The 15093-nt window shown below is 39.4% G+C and overlaps 1 non-coding gene across 1 annotated transcript; it reads left to right on the top strand.

Moving 5' to 3' along the window:
- The first annotated feature begins 11725 nt into the window (after positions 1-11725).
- LOC118480632 lies at positions 11726-11831 on the top strand. The gene has a single exon (XR_004863612.1). It is a non-coding gene; the product is annotated as a small nucleolar RNA R71 (small nucleolar RNA).
- The last annotated feature ends 3262 nt before the right edge of the window (positions 11832-15093 follow it).

Here is a 15093-nt window from a genome sequence, read left to right as displayed (position 1 = left end):
TATGCTTGAAAGGTTTGGACATTTGAAGATGGAGTTGACAAGGCATGGAATTAGTTATGATGAAGATCTGATGGTAGATAAGTTGTTTGATTCGTTACCAAATGATCAGGAATGGCAATATTTCGCGCTTATGCTGAAAAACACAATTAAGCCAGAGGAATTAAAAATTGACTTGCTGATTGAAAGGCTTGAAAGCCATGAGTTAGAATTGAAGAGATCGAAAGTCAACATTCCATCGCATCAGCAGAATGTGGAACTTTACTACAGAAGTCATATACCACAAGTTGGGTCTCCAAAAACAGCTTTTTCTGCCGAAAGCTCGAATACAGTAAACAAAGAAAGTCTTCACAGTGGTTTTCACAGTGGTGCTTCTTCAAACACTTCAGATCAAACTGCTTCAAAGAATGTATTTCAGTGTAATATTGCAATCGATTTGAAGAATGGGCAGAACTTCAGTGAAGAATCAGCGAAACAACAGATGGTTTTCTTAGCGTCTGTACTGGAAGCATATGAAGGCCTCGTTGCAGGGAAGAATGGAAATACCAATTTGACAAAAGAAGAGTATGATCAAATAGATCCAGAGGAGATGGAACTGATGGATATCAGATGGTGCATGGCCAGTGCAGTTCGTAGAGCACAACGGTTCATGGAAATTACGGGGAGGAAGTCAATTGGAGGACCATCTACTAAACTGGGTTTTGACAAATCCAAAGTGACATGTTTTAAATGCAAACAAAAAGGTCACTTCAAGCGCGAGTGCAGAAATTCATATGTTGCTGAAGCTTCTGAAAATCCGTTCAACGAAGACTATTACAAGAAAGCGATTTATCATCAAAATAAGTCTGAACCACCAAGGTTGAAACAGCAGGAAGAAAAATCAAGGGCTCTAGCAGTCATTTATGATGATGAAGGCTATGACTGGAGCAAAGAAGTTCTTCCAGAACAGGATGCGGTTGGTTATGCATTCGTGGCAAAAGATGATCATGATACATGGTGGAGAAAAGATAGTGCAAGATGGGAAATTGGCAAGCTGTATGAACCATTTCATGAAGCACAGAGAGCCAAGAGATGGAATGAAGAGTTGGAGTGTTACTTGGATCCACAGGGGAATCCGGTGGTAGATCCGTCAAAAGTTGATTTTGATGCAGTGACTAATGTGTTTCCAAGTGAGCGTGTTTTCAACACAAAAAGGCTTTCTGATAGCAGCTATTTGCCAGAGTTGATGAACAAGTTGAGAGAAGTCTTTGAAACAAGTCTACCGAAGGTGGTAGAGATGAAGAAGAGAAAAGAAGAAGAGTTGAATAAGATGATTGAAGAAGTAAAGACTGTTGCAAAGCTTGCTGGTGAAGAAAATCAGAAAGATATGGAAGAAAATGTTGAGAAGATACAGGAGACAAAGGCAGCTGATCATGTCAAGGTGCCAATTACTGAGGTAACAGAATTTTCTGAACTACCAGATGTTGATTTAGTTGTAGAAAAGGAAAACAAGTGCAGGAATTGCATTGAAAAGTGCAAAGCCTGTATTGAAAAAGAAGAAATAATCAAAACAAAAGATAATGAAATGAACAAACTTGAACATGTGTTAAAACTAAAATGTAGAGAAAGGATTGACACAGAGCAAAGTCTAAAATTAAAAGTTGAGAAACTAACACAAAAGTGTCATGATTTTGAAAAAGAAAATACAGTTTTGAAAGAAAAATGTGATACAAAATGTGTTGATTGTATTGAGAAAGAATCTAAGTTTCTAGAGTTACAAAAACAGTATGATTCTTTAAAATGGTCAAGTCAGAAAGTACAAGAAGCTTATGATACTTTGAAGAGCCAAGTCAAAAGTTTTGATCAAAGATTGTCTGAAACTTTAACAACTAAAGAAATATATGAAAGACAATTTAAAGAAAAGCAAATTGAATTAAACAAATGTGTTGATGAAATTGCGAATCTTAAACAAGTCTTGGCTGAAAAAGAAAAGATTGTTACAAAACTTCAAAGTTATCATGACTCTTCGTACATTCTCGAACGTATTTTCAATATTACACCTGATAACAAAGATACTAATGTTTGTAAAAAAGGTATTGGTTCAGAATTTCATCAGGTACCACCACCATTGAGAGACAATTATACTTTTTATGATGAGCAAAAGGTGACAAAGGGTTTGAACATAGCTGACCAATTACCTGACAGTATCGATGTTACTTACACCAGATCTGATGATGCTGATGATTCAGAGGTGGTGAGTAAGGTGGTTGATAGTGTTTTGAAAGATGAGTCTACAAAAGGTAAGTCTGAATCACAAGATGAAGATGAAGGAAATCTTTATGATGGATATCTGAAAGATACAAAATCTAAGAAAAATTTGAATGATGATTCAAAAGGATTGGTCTATACCATGATTGGATCGGACAAACTATTCTTGGATGTGGTTTTCCCGATTCAGAATGTGATTTCAGAGAAAATTGACAAAGTTTTCAAGATGGTTGAAATTGAGAAGTTTGAAATGTCGAAGTTTGCTGGTAAAGGTTTCAAAGGGTCTTATAACAAACCTGGTTTTAAGAAGAAAAACATGAAGTCTGGTTTGGGGTATAGGAAGAAACATAATCGAAACAGAACTGAATGGTCAAATTTTCAGACAAAAATGAATTTTGTTCAAGGAAAAAGTTTCACTGAAGAAGAAAAACTCAAACTTGGAACACAATCTAATGCAGAGTTTGAGGCCATGAAAAAGAAACAACAACAGCCAAAAGATGTGTCAAAGAAAGTTTGTTTTAAATGTGATCAAATTGGACACGTTGCACGGAAATGTCAAATTCCAAAGTCTGTTGATGTTCAAAAACAAAAATCTGGTAATGAGAAACCAAGGTCAACCAGATTTGATTCGAGACAAACTTGGAGGTACACTACAAACAAGTTTGCATCAAATCAAATTTGGAAACCAAAATCGGACAGGTTCGATTCAAGACAGACCTGGAATTCTCATACATCCGGATCGACTACAACACAGATTTGGAGACCGATAGTTGTTGTGACAGAATCTCGAAAAATCTGGAAACCTAAAAATGTTGTTCAAAAGCAACAGGTTCAGAAAGAAACAAATTTTTATAAAAGAGGTGCTCCAGAAGGTCAAAAATGGTCGGTTAAGAAACGTGTCGATGAGATAAAAACTGAGAATGTTGAAAAGAAATCTGAAAAACAAACACAAATTTGGAAACCAAAAGCTGAAACGAAAGGTTCAACTTCTGAGGTGAAAACGTCTGAGGATTCAGTTTTGGTTGCCTATGATGCAAATTTTCCTCCGCTCAAGGCTGAAAATTTTAAAATTCAGATTGCTAGAATCAAGGTTACACCTAAGGCTCCTGAGGCCTGGGTGGACACCATGTTTGATTAAGTGGTTGAAATGCCGGAGCTTCCTGGATCGCGAAGCATGAATCGGCATCTATCTTTATTGTTTGAAATTTTATGCAAAATTGTTTGAGTATTTGATAAAATTTGAATGTGCAGGTGCTATATGCAGATGAAGATTGTGAGAGTGTTGCATGGAAAGAGATTGAAGATCCCTGGTTTTGGTCAGACAGGGAGTTTGTTTGTTGTTTTGTATGAATTTGTGTTGTGTTTGTTGATTGGTGTATGTTTGTTGGTTGTGTTGGTTTGGATGGATGTTTGGGATGTTTGATGTTAGTTTACTTAGAATAAGTGGTGATGGACTATGCCGAAACCCTCACGGCGGAACAAACATGATTACTCACAGGTTGAAGAATGGTTTTCTAATGGTCAAAATCAATGGGTTGTAAATCATGGGGGTACGTTATGTTTTCTGCGTAACAGAGCATGAGAAGCAGAAAATGGATGGCGAGACAAAGCTATCAGTATCGGTTTGTCAAATTTCTTTAATGGTTTTGCATTTTAGGGGGAGAAAAATTGTTAGAAAATCCAAAAACATTAGAAAATTTGAAAAAGCCAAAAACATGATAAAATCAAAAATTTGAGTTTTGCGTAAAAAGAGGAAATGATAGTACATCAGTAGACAGTTGCAGTATGCTAAAGAAATGTAATGATTAAATAGCATTAAACAGTCTCACTGATGATATGTCGATAGGTTTTTATACATTTAGTAAACTTTTTCGGGATATAAACCTAAATTCAAAACTTGCTTATTTTGTGGGGAACACTACTTGGATATATAGGTAACCCCTGAAATCTCGTTTGACAGGTCTCGTATTCTGATATACTAGGTGTTTATACTCTATGATGTCTGGGGTATTATTCCGGGACTTCTGCTGAACGGTGGTTCTGACCTAGTCCCTGGCTAATACTGTCACCAAAATGCTTGAAACATAGCATTAAAGCCCTCAGCTGATTAGACAATAAAATTGATACTCAGTTGTTGTAGCTAAAAAGATTCTCTAAAGGGAACACATTGCAAAGTCGAAGCTGATATCTCTCTGCTGAACGGAAGTTCTGACCTGAGATCCCTCAGTTCTCGCATACCCTAATTTATGTACAGATATCATTGTAGTATTCTTACCTGTAAGACTGAATATTGGGATTCTGGATACGGGAGTATATTCAAGAGGTGGGACACATGAATAAGTTTAAGTCATAAAACATCTAAATCGTATCCTGAATCAGTTGAAATTTGTATGAAAATTTAAGTGGATCAGTATATTGACAATCTAAGTGAATTGTTTAATTCTGAGTATGATTTAAAGCTTAACGGTACTTGTGACTGATCAAAGACTGATATGATCCTCTGATGCATACTCAAAACAAAAATATTGTTTGTAAATATTGTTTGTATATATTTCTTTGCAGCTTTATTTTTTTAGAAAAACACAAAAAGATTTTGATTTCTGCGATAAACCGATGTCTGAGTTGCTGAGTTTCAAAATCGAAGTATGCTGATTGTGTTTCTGAAAACAAAACGAGTTCATTAATTTGAAACTTGAAATTTCTTGAAAATCTTCAAAAACATGTATGATATCTTCAAGGTCATTAACTTGAACTTGAATGATAATGTGTGAGAAAATTGGATTCTTTATATTGCCATATCTGTTAAGTTTGTTGACAGGGGGAGTATATTAGAGAATATGTTTAATGAATTTGAAAATATTGTTACTTATCATTTGTATGAGTGATTACAGGAAAAATCCAGACTACGATCCCGAAAGCCGAGTCTAAGGGGGAGTCTGAAGACGAGCTCAACGCAAACAGAAGCGTGCAAAGTGCCAGGAATCATTCCAGGAAGAGCTTGTAACCGGAAAGCAAGGTGTTGATCCCAAAGCACGGAAGCTTGACGAAAGGGGGAGCCTGAAGAGTTTACCGAAAGGGGGAGCTGAAGCTGAAGACAGATCCACCGGGATTATATTCAAGCTAAAGAGAGAGAAAGATAAGAAAAGAAGCTACGAGTCTGAATGTTTGAGATTGACTGCGGCAATATCCAAGGGGGAGACTGTTAGTACATTTATGTCTATCGCCTCCGTCATCTCAGTTCGTAGCAGAAACAGAAGATCTTTAGTGATTATATTGTTATATCTTGTTACTAAAAGGCAAGGTGGCATGATTGTAAATAAGGAGAACTCTCCTTATACCTTGGCCTATAAATAGAAGCCTTAGGCTTTTAGTTAGAGACTTTTGCCATTTTACATCTTGGAGCTTAGAGGTTAGAGAGAGAAAGTAGAGAGAGAAAGGCAAAAGGTGATTCGTGTTGCTTGTATACTTTCATACATTTCTATAGAATCACAGATTGAGTACGTCTCGTGTGTTTCGGTCGTTCACGTTCACGGATTCCGCACGTCGAACGTGTTATACGCAATCGTTTCGGAGTCAAACCGAACTGTTAGTACATTTATGTCTATCGCCTCCGTCATCTCAGTTCGTAGCAGAAACAGAAGATCTTTAGTGATTATATTGTTATATCTTGTTACTAAAAGGCAAGGTGGCATGATTGTAAATAAGGAGAACTCTCCTTATACCTTGGCCTATAAATAGAAGCCTTAGGCTTTTAGTTAGAGACTTTTGCCATTTTACATCTTGGAGCTTAGAGGTTAGAGAGAGAAAGTAGAGAGAGAAAGGCAAAAGGTGATTCGTGTTGCTTGTATACTTTCATACATTTCTATAGAATCACAGATTGAGTACGTCTCGTGTGTTTCGGTCGTTCACGTTCACGGATTCCGCACGTCGAACGTGTTATACGCAATCGTTTCGGAGTCAAACCGGTCCTAACAGGATTGAAGGTTTGGGGAAGAAGAAGAAGTTCTTGTGGTGGGTCTTGAGAGATGATAGTGATAGATGAAGAATAGGTTGTGTGGTTAGGGGAACTTCACGTGACCAGATTGTGTTTTTGTGTTTTTATTATTATTATTATTTTTTTTATGTATAAGCGGAACCCCGATCGTCGGACAAGAATTTTCTCCGCACCGTAAATTACGGTCTCACCGTAATTTACGGTGAGACCTGAACATGAATTCTCCACCGTAAATCAGTACTGAAATACCGTAAAGCTCCAAATCTTCCCAGTTCCACCGTAAATTACGACAATACCGTAAATTACGGTGGAAACTGGGCAAATCTGCCTTCGCCAAAAATTGAGTTTTTAAGTGAAAATTTTTAGATTTTTTTCAATTTTTTCAATTTTTTTATGTTTTTTAATTTTTTCAAAACTTGTAAAAATTACCCTACCCCCTCAAAAATCCCGTGTTGTCCTCAACACAATGTTAGCGTAATTCGTGACCCGAACATCCCCACACTTGTTTCAAACACGGATTTCGAAGAAATACGGCAATTGTGCAAATTATACAAAACAAACAAAACAAAATACTACTATGTACACTACCAAACCTGGGCCTCTCATGGTTGTTCCTCATCGACGGGGCGCAAGATGTAGCCCGCTTTGTCAAGCTCCAAGTTGTTGATGTCGTTCCCCTCCAAGTATGGCTTCAAGCGGTGACCGTTCACCGTTTGTTGTTTCAATGTTTGCTCGTCTTGGATGTCTACATCACCAAATCTCCCAACTCTCCGAATGACATACGGACCCATCCATTTGCTTTTAAGCTTGCCCGCGAACATCTTCAATCTTGAGTTATACAACCAAACTTTTTGCCCCACTTCGAATGTTTTCTTTCTCAATTTCGCATCATGCACTTTCTTGAGTTTATCTTTATAGGCCGATGCACATTCGTATGCCTCATCCCGAATCTCTTCTATCTCGCTCAATTGCAACTTCCTCAACTTACCCGCCTCATCATAATCCGCGTTGACCCTCTTGATCGCCCAATGTGCCCGATGCGCCAACTCCATTGGCAAGTGACAACCCTTACCATACACCATCCGGTAAGGCGTTGTGCCAATAGGAGTCTTGTAGGCCGTTCGGTATGCCCACAATGCATCGTCTAACTTGCTCGACCAATCCTTTCTATCCGTTCTTACCGTCTTCATGAGAATCTCTTTGATTTGACGGTTGGACACTTCGACTTGTCCACTTGTTTGCGGATGGTAAGGTGTGGCAACTCGGTGATTCACGCTATACCTTTTCAATAATTTCCCGAAATTGAAGTTCTTGAAATGTGAACCACCATCACTTATAATAACCCGCGGGATTCCAAAGCGAGAAAAGATGTTGGATTGAACAAATTTACAAACAACCGAATGGTCGTTCGTTCGTGTTGCAATAGCCTCAATCCACTTCGAGACATAATCCACCGCTACCAAAATGTATAAGAAGCCATTCGAATTCGGGAAGGGACCCATAAAATCTATCCCCCATACATCAAATATCTCAACAACCAAGATCGGTTGTAACGGCATCTCATCCCACTTCGATATACTACCCATTTTTTGGCAATTTATACAATTTCTGGCGAATTCAATTGCATCCTTGAAAATGGTGGGCCAATAAAAACCACATGAAAGAACCCGATAGCCTGTTTTGTGCCCACTAAAATGACCCCCACAAGCGGACGAATGTGCATGAGTCAAGATTTCCAACACTTCCGTTTCGGGCACACACCTTCGTATAACTTGATCCGGTCCAATCTTGAAGAGATCCGGTTCATCCCAAATGTATTGCTTCACTTGAACCATGAATTGTTGTCGACGCTTTTTGGTCCAATGACTTGGAATGGCACCCGTGGCTAAGTAATTGACATAATGAGCATACCACGGTGCAACGAAAGTGGAAACGGCTAAAAGTTGCTCGTCGGGAAAACTTTCATTAATTTCACTCACATCATCGGTCCCTTCCACCGGAATCCGAGACAAATGATCCGCTACTACATTCTCACTTCCCTTTTTGTCTCGGATTTCTAGATCGAACTCTTGTAACAATAACACCCACCGAATTAATCGAGGCTTCGCGTCCTTTTTCTCCATCAAGTACCGGACCGCACTATGATCCGAATAAACCACCACTTTGCTTCCCCAAATATACGAGCGAAACTTATCCAAAGCATACACCACCGCTAGTAATTCCTTCTCGGTTGTGGTGTAGTTAAGTTGCGCTTCGGATAAAGTTTTGCTTGCATAGTAAATCACCACCGGCTTTCTATCAACCCGTTGACCCAAAACTGCACCAATAGTGGTGTCGCTTGCATCACACATTATCTCGAACGGCTTTGACCAATCCGGTGGTTGCAAAATAGGAGCTTTGACCAAATGTTCCTTCAAAATAGTGAAAGCTTGCATACACTCGTTAGTAAAATCAAATGGGACATCTTTTAATAACAAGTTGCATAAGGGTTTGGTGATAACACTAAAACCCTTAATGAACCGTCTATAAAAACCCGCGTGCCCCAAGAACGACCTTACACCCTTAACATTTTTCGGAGGTGGCAAAGATGATATTACCCGTATTTTTGCCTTATCCACCTCCATCCCCCTTTCAGAAATCACATGACCCAACACAATGCCCTCTTGTACCATGAAATGACTTTTCTCCCAACTTAGCACTAAATTTTTCTCAACACATCTTTTTAACACTTTTTGTAATTCATTGAGACAAGCCTCAAAACTAGTGCCAAAAATGGAGAAGTCATCCATAAATACTTCGAGCGACTCTCCAACCATGTCCGAGAAAATACTCATCATACATCGTTGGAAGGTTGCCGGAGCATTGCACAAGCCAAATGGCATTCGCCTAAAGGCAAAGGTGCCATATGGACAAGTGAAGGTGGTCTTGTGTTGGTCATCCGGGTGTATGGCGATTTGGTTGTAACCCGAATACCCATCCAAAAAACAGTAGTATTTTTGACCCGACAGTTTTTCAATAATTTGATCAATGAATGGTAGCGGGAAATGATCCTTAGAAGTGGCGGCATTCAATTTTCGGTAGTCAATACATACACGCCACCCGGTAACCGGTCGGGTGGCAATTTGTTCACCACTTTCATCCTTGACTACTTGAATGCCGGCCTTCTTAGGCACAACTTGGGTGGGACTCACCCAAGCACTATCCGAAATTGGATAAATAATTCCCGCATCCAACCATTTAATTACCTCTTTTTAACTACCTCCCGTAGGTTCGGATTCAATCGCCTTTGAGCCTCTCGTGTCGGCTTTGCATCTTCAGTGGTAATGATTTTATGCATGACAATGGATGGACTAATTCCTTTGAGGTTGGCAATCGTCCATCCAATAGCTCCCTTGTTTTCTTTTAAGACCTCCATCAATGCTTGCTCTTGTGCCAACTCCAAATTAGAGGCAATAATGACCGGTAAGGTGTCATTATCCCCTAAAAACACATACTTCAAGTGGCTAGGCAAGTCTTTGAGCTCCAACTTTGGTGGTTCCTCCAATGATGGTTTCGTACCCGAATCGATCTCCGCCGGTAAACCTTCAAATTGATGAGTCCATGGCGGTCTACCTTCTTTCAACGCCATCGCGTCTTGCTTTTCCTCTTCAACCCGGAGTGCATAAGCATGTACCTGTTCAGAAAAATCACACAGGCAAATATCCAAACCATCCTCCTCATACTCATGCGGGTTGCATCCGTCAACTATATCTGCCATGAAACACTCATCAACACTGTTAGCATTAGAATTGTTAGTAAAAACATTCAAACGCATTTTTCTATTTCCAAAAGCCATATCAACTGTACCAAATCTACAATCAATAATAGCATGTGCGGTGCTTAAAAATGGCCGACCCAAAATTATATTTTGTTGTTGCTTAGGGTCCGCCGATGAGTAATCCAAGACTAAAAAGTCAACCGGGTAATAAAACTCATCAATTTTCACAATTACATTTTGAACCATACCCCGAGGTAGCTTATGAGACAAATCGGCCAAAACAACCGTTGTCTCCACCCTTGCTAACGGACCAAAGTCATATTGGTCATATAAGCCCCCCGGTAAAATGCTAACCCCGGCTCCAAGATCTAGCAACGCCTTAGCCATTTGAAAATTTCCAACTTGTATATTAATCAATGGCGTGCCCGGATCTTGGAGCTTAGGAGGAAGCTCCCCATTTAAAACCGCACTCACTTGCCGGTTAAATCCACCCGCTTAGGCACTTTCTTTTTGTTTTGCCTTTTTTGTGTACATAATTCTTTTAAGAATTTTGCATAAGCGGGGACTTGTTTTATTGCATCGAGAAGTGGGAGATTTATTTTCACTTGTTTAAACATGTCCCACATCTCCTCTTTTTGAGGACCTCTCGACACGATAAAATTTTTCTTTCCCGGGTCAAGTAAGGCCGATGGAAACGGGACTTGACTCGGTTCACGCTCAACTTTTTCATTCTTTTCGTTTTCACCCAAACCCGGTTTTTTAACAATTGTTTCTTTTGGTTTAACCGGTGAAACTTCATCATCACTTTCATCACCCGTAACATCCTCAACTACCCCCTCAACCAATTCGGGTGACACATTGGCTTTAAATTCTTTTCCACTTCTTAAAACACTAACATGATTAATATTAACAATACCTCGTGACGACCCATGTGAAGGGTTTACCTTAGTATCACTTGGAAGTTAACCCTTGCCTTTCTTCAACTCCGCCACATCGGTTGCTAATTGACCCATTTGGGTTGTTAGTGATTGGATGCTTTTGTCACGAACCTCATCCTTTTGCATTCGCACTTCATCAAGTTGGTTCCGTTTTTGCATCTCCATTTGCATGCTCTTTAGCATTTCCATCATCTCGTTTCCACCCGAAGACCCCCTTGTTCTTGACCCGTTTGGTATTGTTTTTGATAGCCTTGGTTATTTCCGCCTCGGTATCCACCTTGGTTATTGTAAGATTGGCGTGAACCAAAGTTACCTTGGCTACCTTGAAAATTTGGGTTTGCTTGATTTGAAGGGTTCCCATATCTAAAATTCGGGTGGTTCCTCAACCCGGGGTGGTAGGTATTAGAGTTCATGTTGTTGTAACTCCTACCACCTCCTCCTTGACCTTGACCTTGAACCGCATGGACCTCCTCGTATTGCCCTTCCAACATCCCTTGACAATTTTCAGCCGCATGACCTATTTCATTACACAAAGCACAAACATCATAAATTTGGTTAGTGGTTTGAACATTAACATCATCTATGGCGTGCACTTGAGGTCGGGTAGTGGTCGGTCGGGCTCTTCTTGAGGCTTGAGCTTTCCTCTTTGATGTAGTTGCCATGCTTTCCAAGAACTCCCAATCATCATTCTCATAATTTGTTCCAAAAGTCCCACCGGTAATAGACATCAAATCACGTGCATCTTCGGCACTCAACCCCTCGTGAAAGGCATTCATCAACTCCTACAATTCAATTCCATGGTGAGGGCAATTTTTAATCATCATATTGAAACGCTCGAATGCCTCATGAAACATCTCACCATGTTGTTGTTGGAAGCTTCTCAACCCTTTCTTGCATCGTTGGTCTTTTGGGCGGTGTAAAACTCATCCAAGAAAGTTTGTTGCATCTCCCCCCATGTATATATGGATGCCGAAGGTAACGTGTAAAACCACTTCTTCGCCTTATCTTCCAAAGAAAATTGGAATAATACCAATTTGATATCGTCGGCCGAAAACCCTTGACTCCCAAGAGTGTTGCAAATCGAATCATAAGCCTCTAAATGAAAGTAAGGCTCCTCCGTTGTCAACCCCTTGTACTTTGGTAAACTTTGCAAAGAGTTGGTTCTTACTTCAAATGTTCGCCCTTGATCATTATGAGGAATGACTACCGGTGAAGAGTTTTGAGTGATTACCGGCCGAAAATGTGCTTCGATGCCCCTCACATTTTCTCTAAGGTGTCTCCTTGGTACACCATACCTACCTCTTGGAATAATAGGACCATTTGGCCTTGGTACTTGCCCTTGTTGTGCGATCGGTTGTTGAAACTGTTGTTGTCGCATCGGTGGGCGTTGAGGTGGTCTTTGGAATTGTTGTTGTACATGTTGTGGCCGGACTTGTTGCAATGGAATAGGTTGTTGCATTGGTGGCCCTTGTGGTCTTGGCCGAATGTGTTGTGGTATAAGTTGTTGTTGTGGCATTCCACCAACACTTGCCATCCCTTGAGATTGACTTTGAACATACCCAAACTCCCCTTGATCACCATAACCTCCATAAAAATATCCATCCTCATCGTAACCCTCAAATTCTTCAAACCCTTCATCATAACCATCTCCTTGGATCCCCGAAGTTTGCCCAAATGGAAGAGTCGAATACTGGAAACCCGATTGTTGTTGTTGTGGTCTAAAAGATGAAGTAGTATGCACAATAGTTGAATTTGGTGCAATTGTGAAAGTGGATGATGATTGACCCGTAGTTGGGGGAAAGAAGTGGGATAATGGTGGGATTGTGGTGGATGGGTTGTAGGTGATGGCGGGTTCAGCTTGAGTGGTAATTGGTTGGGTGACATTGGATGGTGTGAATTCAGCGGTGGTATTGGGTAATGTGGTGTTTGGTGATGGTTAAGTGGAAGTAGGTATAAAGGATGAGGTCGTTTGACCCGTTGTAGGTGGAATTTGAGAATCAGCCATGATGTTTCTCGGTGTGATGGGTGAAGTGGGTGAACCAATGATCTTGTTTTCTCGTACTAAAACTCTGTTTTGTCTTAGCGTTCTTTCAATTTCCGGATCAAACGATAGCGGTGATGACCTGTGAGAGCCCCTAGTATGCATACACCTGAAGTACCTACGCACTAAAACACAACCAGCGTAAACCCGAAAATAACAAAACAAAACTATTAAACTAACACACGTTGCGCACTACTCCCCGGCAACGGCGCCAAAATTTGACGTGCTTGTCGTGGTACACGCAAATTTAATCCCAAAAAAAACAACTATAGATAGTGGTAAGAGGGTATCGAACTCAGGGAGTATGTGGAAAGTATGTCGATTGTATAGCTTTGTAATTAAACTACAATTACCTAAAATGCAGAAATTAAAACTCAGTGATTTAGATTGTTGTTTTGGAAAACTAAATTAAAAACTAGTTGCAAATCAAATGTTGGTTGTAAACAAATTAGGAGAGAATAATGACCATCTTAGGATTCAGTTTCTTTAAACAATTGTGTGTGTAATTCCAACTAGAAAGAGTTACATAGACATAACTCGTGTATAGATAATTGAAGTGATAAAAGGGGACAAAGTACTCGGATTATATAAACGCGAGGTTGTTTCCCGATGACCAATTAATCAATAACCAACCCTAACCCTTCCCGTGATATCTCGATTGCCAACGGCACCAAGAACGTATGATTGAGACTAGAAATTGCAATATCGATTAACAAATTACAAGCAATTAAACATACACCATGATATTCAAGCAACGCAAGTTATCATTCTAGAAATTCAGAAATAACACACAAAAGTTTAATAGAAACATTCACCTAAGATGATCACCGAAGAGTTTAGCCGGACATGGCTTGGTGAATCATCATAATAGCAAATCCAATGTTCATGCGAATCGAAATTACAAACCGAATGATAGCAATTGTTCAAAACCAAGCAAGACAGCCAAAATTCGCCCCCAAGATGTTCTCTAACCGTTCAATGATGAGGAATCATGAAAAGACCCCATCAAAACTAATAAAAGTGGCAGTTACACTTTTCCCGTCAGGCTCCACCGTAAATTACGGTATCACCGTAATTTACGGTGAACATAAAAGTTTTACGGTGTTTTGAAACTGATTTACGGTGAGCTCCAGATGAAATCCAGGTCCACCGTAAATTACGGTAGGACCGTAATTTACGGTGGTGAGCTGATATGTCTTCTTTGTTTCGTCTCTTGTTCCACGCTCGACCCGTTCATCTCCAAACTCTCCAAAGCTGCATTTAATCCATCTTTTAACTCCCGAACCGCACCTGAAACATAAGCAACAGTAGTTATCTAATTCAAGATAATTACACGATTAAGTGAAGGATTATTTCGTCCTTTAACATGATTAAGGGTTGTCCAACGGACCACCCGTCATGGGGGGATGCTAAAACCTTGAATTTTGCAAGTCCTAATTACAAGCCTTACACAAAACTCTATTGGAACCGCTAAACACCCCAAATTTTTTTCAAAAACTTTTTGTTTTTTTTACTTTTCTTGGTTTAAACTGGGAATAACAAGTTCTAAAAAGGTTATATTTTTACAAATTTACAACCGATAGCGTCGTGATAAAAAGAACCAACATAAGAAAATTATGAAACGACATGATAAATCTAGTTAAAATTTGATTATATATACTTGATCACATTAAAAACCCATTCCCACAAAAGTGAGTTTTGAGCTTTTAATTGAGCATATAAATACACATCTTTTAAACTAAATGCTCATCTTTCGTTTCTTGTGTGAATAGCCGATTGGTTTCTTACGACTCTAGAACTTGCCAAGACGATACATTCCCAGTCCTTACCAACTTAAACCCAAGTAAGTAAATGATAGAGGCATTAGGACTAACCCTTTTTCTTTCAACACCATTATTTTTTTACCACCTAACCAAAATCCCCCTAGTTAACCCCTTTGAGCCTAAACCTTTTCATTTCTAAACCCACAAAAACCCTTTACCCACCAAAACGCTTTTTATTTTAAACCCTTTATTTTAGTAAAAAGCTCGGTTTTCTTGTGACATTCCTTGAAAAAAAAAATCTCTATGAAGCCTAGCAATAAACAAACAAGTTCATTAAAAAGAAACTTTGTTTGAAA

Source organism: Helianthus annuus, chromosome 7 (genome assembly GCF_002127325.2).
Source record: "Helianthus annuus cultivar XRQ/B chromosome 7, HanXRQr2.0-SUNRISE, whole genome shotgun sequence".
In the NCBI taxonomy this organism is placed as follows: Eukaryota; Viridiplantae; Streptophyta; class Magnoliopsida; order Asterales; family Asteraceae; genus Helianthus; species Helianthus annuus.
This window is presented reverse-complemented; position numbering and strand designations above follow the sequence as displayed.